General features: G+C 36.9%; 1 long non-coding RNA gene across 1 annotated transcript in view; it reads right to left on the bottom strand.

Annotated features, from left to right (window-relative positions):
• Positions 1 to 7,548: 7,548 nt before the first annotated feature.
• The window catches only part of LOC141378759 (uncharacterized), a 120,162-nt gene continuing 114,187 nt past the window's right edge, over positions 7,549 to 13,523 (bottom strand). Inside the window, exons 2-3 of the long non-coding RNA XR_015515210.1 lie at positions 9,926 to 10,893; positions 7,549 to 9,882 (exon numbers count right to left, since the gene is read on the bottom strand). This is a non-coding gene — a long non-coding RNA (uncharacterized LOC141378759). The remainder of the gene's footprint in view (positions 9,883 to 9,925; positions 10,894 to 13,523) is intronic.

The raw sequence follows: 13,523 nt of genomic DNA, 5'->3' as shown, positions 1-13,523 counted from the left end.
CTTCTTCATTTTAAATACGGAAAAATCCACGATCCTCTGTTCGACCCGTCATTTTGTCACTACTCGTTGCATCAAACAAAATTGTAAAAATGCGACTCGAGGAAAGTCATAGATAGATGTTATAATAGACACTGTGCTATCTCTTAGAGTGTGCTGCTTATACTTATAGCAATAACTGTTAGAGAAGATGTCAATAGTCTGTATTTGTCAGTGATAAGGAGTAATTAAGTATATATAACCTTCGAGGACAGCTTTACCTCAAACACTTCTGGAAGTTGCCACTGGCTCTGATGTATGTCTCTACCTGTAAACACAAGATTTATTGTTTTGTTTTTTTGTTTTTTAACTAACTTTATCTGTTTTTTTATCTGACTGACTGTTTATTTAACAGATAGTCTGTAGTGTGATTAGTATAGTATTTGGTCAAGATAAAATAGATTTGAACTAGGAACTAAGTGTCTTTACTTATTTATGAATATAATGCTATGTGCCCAAAAATTTGAATATAGAGGAAAAATATATTTATTTACTGCCCCTCACTGACTCTTTTGCCCACCCCCACCCCCCAATACATCCCCCACTCTCCTCTAACTTATATTCCTCACAATCATCGCACTGTTTAACCCTCTGGGGTCTGATGGTGTTTTGGGGCTCTGGAGAAGTTTGGAAATGCACTAACATTTTCAGTATCTGGTAACACTTTAGAATAACTATCCGATATAACTAGTTAATAGATCAGCAATAAACTGTTAGTCAATGTGTTATAAATGACTTGTTAAATAAAAGTTAATAGTTTGTTAATTATTTATAACTGTGCCTTATAGATAGCCAAAAGATAACTTACAAGCTGTTAGCTAACAAGTTGTAAATGGTTTGTTAACTGTATTTAACTGGCAACTCATCAACTAAAAGTTTAGTAATGATCTATTAACTAGTTATAACGGATAGTTATTCTAAAGTGTTACCCAGTATCTTAAAAACATATAAATGGCTAAAGTATGATAACCCTGTAAACAGCACAAGATGGGCTACAATAATACCTAAACAGAATGTTTGTATGTGTTTGTGTTTTTGAGAAAGACACGTTTATGCGTGGTTAGTGAAAATTTGCACATATTCATTGCACTACATTGCACTGAGTCACTTATTTGAACTGTACACACTCACTGCACATGGACATTTGTAATTATGTACACACCCACTGTGCATATACTTTTCTAATTATGTTTATCTATCTGCACACACTGTTTTTTTTATTGTAAATCTCTGTTCAAAGCTAATACGACTTGTATATAAGGTTCATAGTACATCCATCTATAAATATCACCATAGTTTTTCTATAACTGCACTTTATAACAAATGCCTGTATCCTGTATCTAATCTAATATATGCATACTCAACGTGTCTTAATTACATTTCTGTTTAGTTTAGTTATGGGTTTAGTCAGATTAAGGTAATCAAAAATCGCTGATTCGAGCTAATGTAGCCCCACGGTTCAAAACTCTTGGTTCAAAATTCAAAATTCAAATTATTGAGTCAAACTGTTGAACAAATGTGAAATCACACTCATTTAACATGCAGTGACATGGCTGTATATAAACACTGTTGGGATTTGTTCAACCCAGGCTCATTCGGAAAACGTACCCATATATACATTTCTGGAGATTGCCAAATATCTCCCAGGAGGTAAGTTTTTTGCAGTTTTTGTTTTCGCGAGTTCATCAGAAGCCGCTGTGTACACTTCAAATTTATCTTGCAAGTGCCATTCGCATCTGCTCTAATTGTGTAAATCCACCAGCGGCCACTGTTGACTGACTGACTTGCCGATAGACTAGCCATACAGACTTCAGGCTACATAATTTGTGATCTCTAGAAATGTATACAGGGCTACATTTTCAGAATGAGCCTATGTTGGATTTGTTGGAACACTGTAGCTATATTGCTGTGTTACTCATAAGATATTGCACATTTAAGGCTGCGTCGAGTGATTGGCGTGACCCACGGTGCCTGCCTTGCGCATAGCCGTGCATTTATACAGTAATTCTACGTGCTGTTTGTGTTGCTCTGCAATAACACTTTCGAACCGCAACCTGGCAGTAGGTTTTTATGTTCCTCTGTGTCGAGTTTCTTCATGGGTTTTTTTGTTTTATTCTGAAAGCTACCTTAAAGTACAATTAGCTAAAACTCGCTTATTTAGAGGTGGAAAAAGACGGACGTGCAACAACTTTATTCATAAGGTAAACACAAAAACAATAGTTCCTATCTGGCACTCCTTCATGGAACTCGACACTTGTAAACACTCACTCCATCCGGCTCGTGGTTATCAGCTCCGCCCACATTTGTCACTGCTATCTAGCCGACCAATCACAGAGCTTACGGCGAGGGCTATGCGACTGCGCAAACACTGCGCCCAACCATGCGTGTGCACTTGATGAAGAAGTATAAATCAGCCTTGTTAGCTTTGCTTTGGCAAACCTCTTCACTTTTAGCAGAACATTTTACTTTTGGTAGCTTCTAACTCTGTTTTATTGTTGACAAAATAATAATAATAAAAAAAACCTTTTCTACATAATGAACCAAATCATAAAGTAAATAATATGGTGCAAAGTATTTCATTAAGCAAAATGGTGTAATACTCAAATATTCAATTCTGTGCAGTATGGCTCTATGTCAAAGATTACACAAGGCACACGGCCTGCAGTCTTATTTCAGCCAGCTACTTGTGTAACTTTGCTTCGTTCTTTATGTACTAACTGGCTCGCTAAGCTGAACAGCCAATCAGCATTCTCTCTCACACCTATGCCAATTTAACATGCTCAATCGGCCAAAAAGCTGTCAGTGAGCTCTGACCATTGCTGACGAAGCAGAACATACCTCAAAAACTAAGCTGGCAGATGCTGAACACAGTTGGCTTGGTGTGCTTGAACCATTAAAGTTAGGATTAGGTCATAGGGTTGATTATTATTTGTTACAAGTGCATGCCTTTGCTGCTTTTTAAACCAAAATGTCATACTAAGATGTTGTTGTGAACACTTGGGGCTTGGTGGTGATATTACCCCATCACTTTGACTTGAATAGCTCCACTAAAAGTTCACAGTCCAAAATCACCTTTTGTATTGTGGAAATACATTGAATGTCTACAGAGTCAGTGCTGTTCTCTTCTACTCACACTAACAGACAGCAGTTCCATTTGGTTCCACTAGTAGCAAAATGAGACACTTAACCTTTAACAAAGGTAGAAAAAAAACAGACACCATAGATCAAACCGGCAAGACCAGATCTGAAATGGACCCTTCTCAATATCTCAGAGTACAATCTTATTAGACAAGTCTCAGTTTCTCTGAGTGCGGTGTATTTATAAAAAGTATTACTGCTGCCTTAGGGCTCTGCTCTGTTTATCCCAATTAATCAAGACCTTATGATTCGGTTGAACTTTGGGAAACCTGAAGCAACATCTACGGACATCAAATAATGTCATCTCTCTTTGCCTACACATTTAAGTTATGGCAATTAACCTTATAGAGCTATACTGAGGAAAGCGTATGTGCTCAATCCAAAGCGCTGTATTGAAATGTCATAGTTTGGAAAATGTCAAGCACTGCAGTTATATATCTGATCCACATCCATCCTTTCAGAAAACTAGACCCTTAAAATGAGTTCCCTTCAGCTGGGCTGGTCTTAAATGAACCATATAAAGGCAGTCTATCCACGCTTGAGTTACAAAAGTCTCCTTGGGCCGATTTAGGCCTTTACCGTTCACCACTTCAGAAAAATCTTTGCTCCTTTGGAGGTGAACTTTTGTGATCAAGAGCCTGGGACGCTCATTGCCACAAGTGGGATAATGGCCAAAAGTTACCCAAAGCTAACAAGTCCAATAAAAGCCAATTACCCACAATCACCCTGGAAAAATGCTCAACAGGCAATTTATGCAAGTCTTTCTTTTCCTTTTTCTTTCGCTCCATCTTCTGTCTCTTCAACTGCAAAGTCTTTTCAAGCTGTCATTTGTCATCATTAAACAACAATGCAAGCAGCTGTCTCAAAAGCCATTACCGAAATTGCTGGAGATGATTTCTAGTGTCCTCCTCGTATGGCCGAAAAAAAAAATCATTTTCCCCAATGGAGGCCTTTACACCCTTCACTATGGATTCTCAACAGCATCTTCCTTAAATTGAGAGAGAGAGAGAGTGTGGAGCACTGGGCTCTTTTGTCCGGCGGTTTGAACTAACACAAATGCTAAACGATCAAAACTTCCTACTTGACTAATAGTGGGGAGTCATTGCAACACTCAGGAAGCTCTTACCTCACATAGAGAAAATGAATGAAAACTCAACAACTCTTCTATAACTGTTTTCATTTGACATTAAGAACGCCAGTTGTTGAAAAGTTATAGAATCTTCTAAAATCGTCTTTATTGCTTTCTTAATTTAATTACTTCAAAAAGTGAGTAATCCTTTTGACAATTGAAGAGTTCAGATGCAAAAACCTCTGAATACCGATTCAATTTTTTCAAGAATTAGCATTTTTATCAGGATCCTGTGTGTAGGTTCAATAACATCACAGTTATGGCAAATAATACTTATATACAGTGCATCCGGAGAGTTTTCACTTGTTACACCTTTTTTATGTTTACAGTCTTATTCCAAAGTGAATTCAATTTATTTATTTCCTCAAAATTCTACACACAATACCCCATAATGACAATGTGAAAAAAAAGTTTATTTATAATTGTTGCAAATTTATTAAAAATAAAAAACCCCTGAAAAATCACATGTACACAAGTATTCACAGCCTTTGCTGTGAAGCTGTAAATTGAGCTCAGGTACATTCTGGAGTGAGATTCTTATGGTCTGATCTCTGAACTCTTTTGAGTGAATTCCAGGTGTTACATTTGGAGAAAACCAGGCACCGCTCATCACCAGGCTAATACCACTCCTACAGTGAAGCATGGCGGTGGCAGTATCATGCTGTAGGGATATTTTTTTCAGCAGGAACTGGAAGACTACTCAGGATAGAGGGAAAGATGAACACAGCAATGTACAGAAACATCCTGAATGAAAACCTGCTTCAGAGTGCTCTTGACCTTAGACTGGTGCTACGGTTCATCATCCAGTAGGACAATGACCTGCCAAATAATCAATGAAGTGATTTCACAACAACTCTGTGAATGTTCTTGAGTGGCCCGGCTAGAGACAAAACTTAAATCCTATTGAACATCTCTGGGGAGATCTAAAATTGGCTGTACACCGTCTCTTCCCATCTAACCTGATAGAGCTTGAGAGGTACTGTAAAGAGGAATAGGCAAACATTTCCAAAGACAGGTGTGCTAAGCTTGTGGCATCATATTCAAAAATAATTGAGGCTGTAATTGCTGACAAAGGTGCATCAACAACGTATTGAGCAAAGGCTCTGAATACTCATGCACATGTGATTTTTCAGGTTTTTTATTTGTTATGAATTAGAAATATTTTTTTTAAAAATCACATTTTCGAGGAAATAAATGAATTTAATCTTTTTGGGAATAAGGCTGTAACATAAAAAAAAAAACTGTGAAAAAAGTAAAGTGCTATAAATACTTTGTGGATGCACTGTAAGCGACTTTTCCTGGTCTTTAAAATGGGATAACTTAACATGAACAAAAAAGGCTGAGAAAAATGTTCATTTTCGATGGAAGTTTGAGACAACACTTATAGGTTTTTGCATCTGAACTCTTCAATTGACAACTTAATTTTTAGAATCTTGCATATAGCTTATTTCCTGAATCATACAAATAACTTTCTTAACTACTAATAGTTTTAAAAGCAATGGGTTTATGCACTTAAATTAAAGGGCACCTATTTTACCCCTTTTACAAGATGTAAGAGAAGCCTTTGGTGTCTGTGGTGTTTGGTGTCTGTCCAAACAGCTTACAAAAGTTGATTTTTATCATAGGCGCCCTTTAAAGATTATCACTATTGTGTAGACACTTTCAGTTACAAACTGACTTTTATAAATGAATTAGGATGTTCTGTTGACTTGCTAGAGTCATATCACAAATAGCACATGCATGCACTTTTAAAAAGCTTTTGGTCTGGATAACATCCGCTCTGTACAGAGATCTAATAAACATCTTTCAAGGGACTGCTTTACAGATTTTATTAGTTATTAACGTAATCATTATAATAACATAAATGTGATAGTTTACCCAAAACGACTCTTTTACTCAAACCTTTGAGTTTCTTTACTTAATTGACTCATTTATTTTTCCTACAATGGAAGTCAATGTTACAGGTTTTTAGTTTTCTTCTGAATATATTTTTTGTCTGTTCTACAGAAGAAGGAAAAAGCAATAAGGGCCCCATCATACACCAGGTGCAATAAGGCTTAAGACGTGTATGGCGAGATTTGTTTTCTATTTTCCAGACCAGCGCAACAGTAATTTTCAATTTTTGCGTCATGTTGTTTAAATACCAAATCCATTTTCGCCACTTTAGACTGGTCGAAATAGGAGTTGTGTTTTGGGGTGCATTGTTGATGCGTTGCTAATTTGAGGAACTGAAATAAATTGCACCATCGACCAACTGAAAGCTGGTTTTAAGTCCAGCGCAGAGCAGTTAGTTATGCACCTATGCGAGTCCAAACACTTACACATTGCTTAATACGCACAGGATGAACAGCAAAACACAAATATCTTGACAAAAAAATAAAGGATTAAAATGTTACAAAAAGTATTATTTGCTACATAAATATATAAAGCACTACCTCCATGCCTTGTCTCAGTTTGCATTTGCATTATGTCATCATTATTAGCAGTATTATTTATTATATGCATATTTATGTTTTAATAAAGTAAAGTTTAGATTTGTCCACCTGTCGGGTTTTGGAGACGTATGCATCACTATGGGGCATAAGAAAAGGACGTGTGTTTGAATATAACTCAATTTCACCACATTTCATTATTATTGTTCATTTATTAGTTTGCTGGAAATTAGAACTGAATTCAGAAATAGATTTAAAACAAATATTTGCATATTTTAATTATGTTGGCTAATGGATGTCTTCAGTGGAGTGCATACAACACCATTTCCTTATCCACAAAAGTAAAAGAGTAAAGTGTTAAAGTAAAGAAAAAGTAAAGAGGCCAAATGGAGGAGGCTCATACTTTATCCACAATCTGCACATAGTGTGTTTAACTGTTTTCTCGCTAGTGAAACGTTCAGTTTTTCCACTTTCAAAGTCCGCCATCTAAATAGCAAATATACCATGGCGTGGACCAACTGACTCTTAAAGGGAATGTGAGATTAGACTCTGCCTGTTTTAATGCACATTAAGCTCAATACTCAGTCATATTTCATTAAGAGAATAAGCACAACCCTGTTAGACCATGCGCCAGAGTGCAGACCGTATTTTTCTGTTCTTAAAATAGAAAAAGTAGATTCGGACACACCCTTAATGCTTTTGCGCCATGTGCATTAGACTTTGCACTTAGATTATTAAAATAGAGTTCTAACGGTTTAAACTATCAATATCAGGTATGTGTTGGAGGACTTTCAGGCATGTGGGTAGAGAGAGCAAGGGAAAACAGGTTTTATTTAACAATAAAGTCAAAACAAAAAGGCAACAAAAACAACACATTAACTATTAAACAAATCTAGACTGGGCTGGCAAGGCAGGGCAGGGCAGGATTAGATTAGACAGGTGAAAAAAAGAACAATTTCAGGGAAGTAATGACAAACAACAAACTGGCAACACGATGAGACTTGAATTATGACAAAGAGTATGATATAGAGATATAAAGAACAAAACAAAGCCATGTGCTCAAACAAGATGGGACGTGAATACACAACCAATGGTAATACTCATTAACTGCATTTTTACACAAAACAAAACAAGAAAGTGGGTGACGCAGTGGGTAGCGCTGTCACCTCACAGCAAGAAGGTCACTTGCAATTGGATAAACTAAGTTGCCCGTAGTGTTACCTTAACTTAATGGGTTTTACAGTGCATGAAAAAAAAAATTCATTTGCCTGTTGTTGTTTTTTTTTATGTAACTATTAACTACTATTTTTATCTTCTGTGAGTTATGGATAAAATATAGCAATTGTAGTATATTTGTAATGTGTATTTATATAGTGTATTTACCTGTGAAAGCTAAGGTTGCTGCAAGAAGTGGGGTTAGTGAGGCCCACAGGGGGTGCTCAGCCTGTGGTCTGGGTCCTAACACCCCAGTACAGTGAAGGGGACACTATGCTGCCCAGTGGGGTCCTGACTCTGTGGTCATTTAAAATCCAAGGATGTCCTTTGAAAAAGAGTCATTTAACCCTGGCATCATGGCCAAATTCGCCTCTGTCCATCAAGGCCTCCTACATTAGATACATCAGATATGTCTACTAGATATTGCAGAGGCGTATATATACACACAAAAAATATTTTAGATTTAAAATTGTCCACATGTCAATGCACACATCTAATAGATGACTCCTTGAGTCTCTGGACCAGAATATTGGGTCTATAACAACCTAGCATCTATTCTAACTATCTAAACTAATGATTTCATGCAAGGTAAAAAAAAAAATAAAAAAAAATGGGAGTACATATATACTTATAGGGGCCACACTGATGTCACCCCCAAATCCCTTAATGGCAAAATCCCCCTACTCAAACGTGATTTTGACAGGAGGACCCAAATAAAAAAGAATCTGTGCAGAATCCCTAGCATTGTCACTCCCCATAACATACAAGCAGCCTCATCCATGCAATACCTACAACATATCATTATTCTAAATATTCCTGGCAGAGCTGAAAAGGAAACCTTTTTACATGATAATAACACGCGCCCGACCCCCGGTTAATCCCCAGTTTTGTTTAATGACTTCCATACAGGAGTGCCTGGTCAATGGTGCGATTACTCTGTCATAGTAGAATGCAAGTAGTTTGGAAGCAGTCTAGACTCAACACTATGAAGACACGGGGCCACATCTTCACATTGATTTCAGATCAACAGCTGTAATGAGCTTTAATGTCACTCTGCCCCTTGTTGAACATGATAAAAGCATGGGGATACACCCTCGCTTTCCCTGTGGAAATTATATCATTTCACTCACACATTACAAAAATTCACATCAACACTGTCATGGTGATTGAAGTCTTTTGCACTAAAGATTTTTGGCAAAGTCCCTAAACCAGGATTTAGCGACTGAAGAGAACCTTTGGAGCACTTGCTCAAAAAGCTGTCAGTTGTCAGCCATGCCTTTATTTTGATGGTCCGTTTGTTGAATTTAAGGTACATTGCAACTAATTCTCATTACAAAATCTAAACTAAACTAACTAAAATTACAATTCCTGAGAAAAACTACTCAATTTGAGTATTTATAATTTGTTACTTTACAGCAGTGGTCCCTAACCCCTGGGTCGCAGACCGGTACGGGTCAGTGGATCAATCAGTACCGGGCCGCACAAGAATTAATTATCTTTAAGTTGGCAGATAAAGTAGCTGCATTTAAAGCCAAACTGAGGCATATTAGACATGTTTCAAACATTAGCGGGGATTTTGTGTGAGACTGATCCTGGGCCCTCACTCACCAAGCTGGTGCACGATCAACAGTCTTCGCTGTTAAAGGAGTTTGAGCGCTACTTCCCAACCTCAAAGGACCCACAAACGGCTAGGGAATGGATACGTGACCCATTTGTCAACAAACCAGCTGAATCCAGCGTGTCTGTGCAAGAAGAAGACCAACTGCTGGAGATCGTAAATGACGGCGGCCTTAAATCAGTGTTCGAGACAACAACTCTGCCAGTGTTCTGGATTAAAGTAACGGCAGAATACCCAGAGATCCCTAACACAGCTCTGAAAACCCTGTTGCCATGTCGAGATGTACATGATATGTTTGTTTTGGCGCTCAGGGGCTGTTTCACGGGCACACGCAAAGCTTGAAGGTAAACAAACAACGGCTTATCCTAAGCATCTTATCGATAATTATTTACACCGTTGGCATTAAGATGAACATATAAAGGTTATCTGCTTAATTTCTAGCAGCTAAATGTGTCTGGAAAAATATTCAAAGGCTTTTATTCTCATAAACCGCGCGGACGTGAACGCGTCTGACTGTTCTGATTGGCTAAAGCAGACGTCTCACGTCAGCACGTTCTAGACGTGCACGCGCTCGCCCCTCACAGTCCCCCACCCCCCGCTCATTTTTTTTTTTTTCCTTTTGTGCAGTTCTAGGTTTCTTTATTTAATTGAATTACTAAAGCTTTAAGCACAGAGACAGATACAAAAGTTGAAATCTTTTAACTAACCTTGGACTGATTGTATTTACAGTTTAATTCAGATTCAGTAGGGCTTACTTAATACTTGCTGCCATGCAGAATAGCTTCAATATTCATACAATTGCTGTTGTTTCAAATTTGATCCATTCTCATCTCGGACAATAACTCCAAAGTAATTTAGTAACTTGCTGACCACGGCCACATTTGTGTCAGTGTTTAAAAATCCTGCACTGGCCAGTTTGCTGACAGATGAGTCTGAATGAGTCTATCTGTGGTGTGAGCTCTCCGGCCATTGGCTGAATCCTCCATGGTCATCCTACCTGCCTGACACCCGGGAATCATGATGAATCGGCCCCAACTGCAGCTCCAGATTGTTTTTTAACATTTAATTCAGTTTCTTCCTGTGCTTGGATGAACATGGGCCGTGTTATGGATTTCTGGTCTAATGTACTCCAGCAGGTTGGGAGAAGGGCCCCAGTAAGCCATGGAAATTATGGAAGCTTGGATCAATACTCAAGGTCATCACCTCCACACAACCCCCACACCCCCGCCATCCTATGCGTGGTCCAGCCTTTGATTCACTGCCGTGCCCTATGATTCTTCCTGCTTTGGTCACCACGATCGCCAGTGCCAAAGAGCAAAGACCTCCTGGATTCAGGAACCAGAGAGATGGGGAGCCATGAAAGAAAAAGAAAAAAAGAGAAAGAGATCTAAATGGATTGAACGCACCCCATCATTTGATGAAATCATTGTGAAAACAAACACATGAATGAAGAAACAGTCGCCAATGTTTCACATAGTCAGAAAATAAAACTAAAATGAAAAAAAATAATTAAGACAAATACAAAATTTTTATCAAGTCATTATTGAAATAATGGTTTGAATGGATGAACCTAAACAAAACATAAAACAAACAAACAGCAAACAAATTCAATTTCATACACCCATTATAGATGAACAATAACAAATGCATGAATGAATGAATGAATGAATGAATGAATGAATGAATGAACAAGCTAGATAACTAAATAAAACATAAAAAATCAACAAATGCACAAAAGCAGGCAAGCAAATGTATTTCATTTTATAAAGCCAATGTAAATAAACAATAACGAATGAATGAATGAATAGATGAATTAATGAATCAATGAATGAATGAATCAATCAATCAATCAATCAATCAATCAATCAATCAATCAATCAATCAATGTATCAATGAATTAATGAATGAATGACCAAACAAACAGTTATACTGGTAAATATCCAAAAAAATTGCAGGAAGATTACCAGTAGATTCAAATAAGTGCTGTTCACACAGGCAAAGATCATTCACAGATCCATTCCAAAATACCGATAAATCTTGACATCATTAACCAGAAATGAGCTCTAAATGGGTTAGTCTGCATTTGTAAACATGGAAGTTGTCAGGCTTTTGTTGATGGTTTGACTTTTATTTAAAGCTTTAGCATTCCTGCAGCTGCTTTTGTCCCTGTGGGTTTCCTCCGTGTGCTTCTGTTTCCCAGACAGTCCAAAGACATGCGGTACAGGTAACTTGGCTAAGCTAAATTGTCCATAGTGTATGTATGTTTGCGAATGAGTGTTTATGGGTTTCCCAGTGATGGGTTGTGCCTGGAAGGGCATCCGCTGCGTAAAACAAATGCTGAATAAGTTGGCGGTTAATTCCGCTTCCGACCCCAGATTAATAAAGGGACTAAGCCAAAAAGAAAATTAATGAATAAATCAATGAACATATTCGCATGTCGAGATGTACACAATATGTGTTTGTACTGGTGCTCACCAGCTCCTTCGCAAACACACGGGTCAAGCAACTAAAGCAGAGCGTGAAGGCAAACAATCAGCGGTTAATCATTAGCATTTTACCAATAATTCTTAACACAGTTGGCATTAAGAAAGAACATAGAAGCATTATTTGACTAACTTCTAGCAGCTAAATGTTTCTGGGAAAATATTCAAAAGCTTTTATTTTCATAAACAGCGCGAATGTGAATGCATCTGAGTATTCTGATTGGCTGAAGTTGACATCTCATGTTAAGCGTAAATGCACTCTTTCCAGTATTTTTCCTTATGTTTACACAGAGCAGCATTCCGGCTAATTACTGGTGATGTAAAAACTTCTCTTTCCGGAAAATTGACAAAACAAATTTACAGGTTTTTTTTCAAAAAAGGCCTGTTCACACATAATCACATTTCAAAAAATGAACGGTAATTTTCCGGAAAGGTCTGTATGTGTAAAAGGGGCTGATGAAAGAATATTATACAATTACTCTAAAATGCTACAGAATGATGCTACAGAAATCCAGCAATCACCAATCAAAGAAAAGTAAAAATGAATGAAGTAACAGAAAATGTACGACATATAAAAAAATGCAGGGACGAAGGAATGGACAAACAAGAAATGCTAATGTAAACAAGTAAACAAAAGAACGTTTTTTTTTGTTTTTTTTTACAAAAACAACAGCATTCTCTCACAACACAAAAAGAATGGAACACAACTGAAATGTTTCAAAGGAGCCCCAAAAAATGACAGAAACTGCTGCGTCGTGACTATTGCTCAGTGAAGTTGTAAGTGATCTTTTTTGTTTGTTTATTTTAATGTCTCAATTCCCTTGTCTCTAGTAAGTCAACGCATTCATACAGTAAAGTGTTTGCATTGTGTAAAAGTGCATATGCGATCAAATCAATAAGGATCTTTTCTTAATTTGCTGGTGCTTTTTGTAATTGCATGTGCTTTTTTAAATTAAATTTAATTTAAATGCTAAAAATAAAAAGGTTCATGGGGAAAATATGCCCTTCAATGGATAGAAAATCAAACAAATCAACAAACAAATAAATAAACAAATTATTAAACAAATAAATTGGCTAAAACATTTTTTTTATAAATTTTATAAATAAGATAAATAAAAAGACTTGAAAAAACAAACAAACATTAAAACCAAACAAATGAAAAAAACTAACAAGCAGAAAAGCATTGTTAATTAAAAGCAAACAAACTAATAACCCCCCAAATAACTGCCAAAACAAAACTAAACAAACAAACACAAAAGTAAAAAAAGTCAAAGTAATTGCATGCTCAATCAAACAATTATTGTACCATTTAAAACCAAAGCAAGCAAGAAAACAAATAAAAGTCCTACAAATAAAATGAAAAGAAAACAATCGGCCTAGATTAATTGGCCAACACTAACATAGGCAAACAAACAACAATGCAAGGAAAGTGAAAGGTCACTTGATCAAAGAGTCTGAAATGAGTGTCAGAA

Source organism: Danio rerio, chromosome 18 (assembly GCF_052040795.2).
Source record: "Danio rerio strain M-AB ecotype USA chromosome 18, GRCz13ab, whole genome shotgun sequence".
Lineage (NCBI taxonomy): Eukaryota > Metazoa > Chordata > Actinopteri > Cypriniformes > Danionidae > Danio > Danio rerio.
This window is presented reverse-complemented; position numbering and strand designations above follow the sequence as displayed.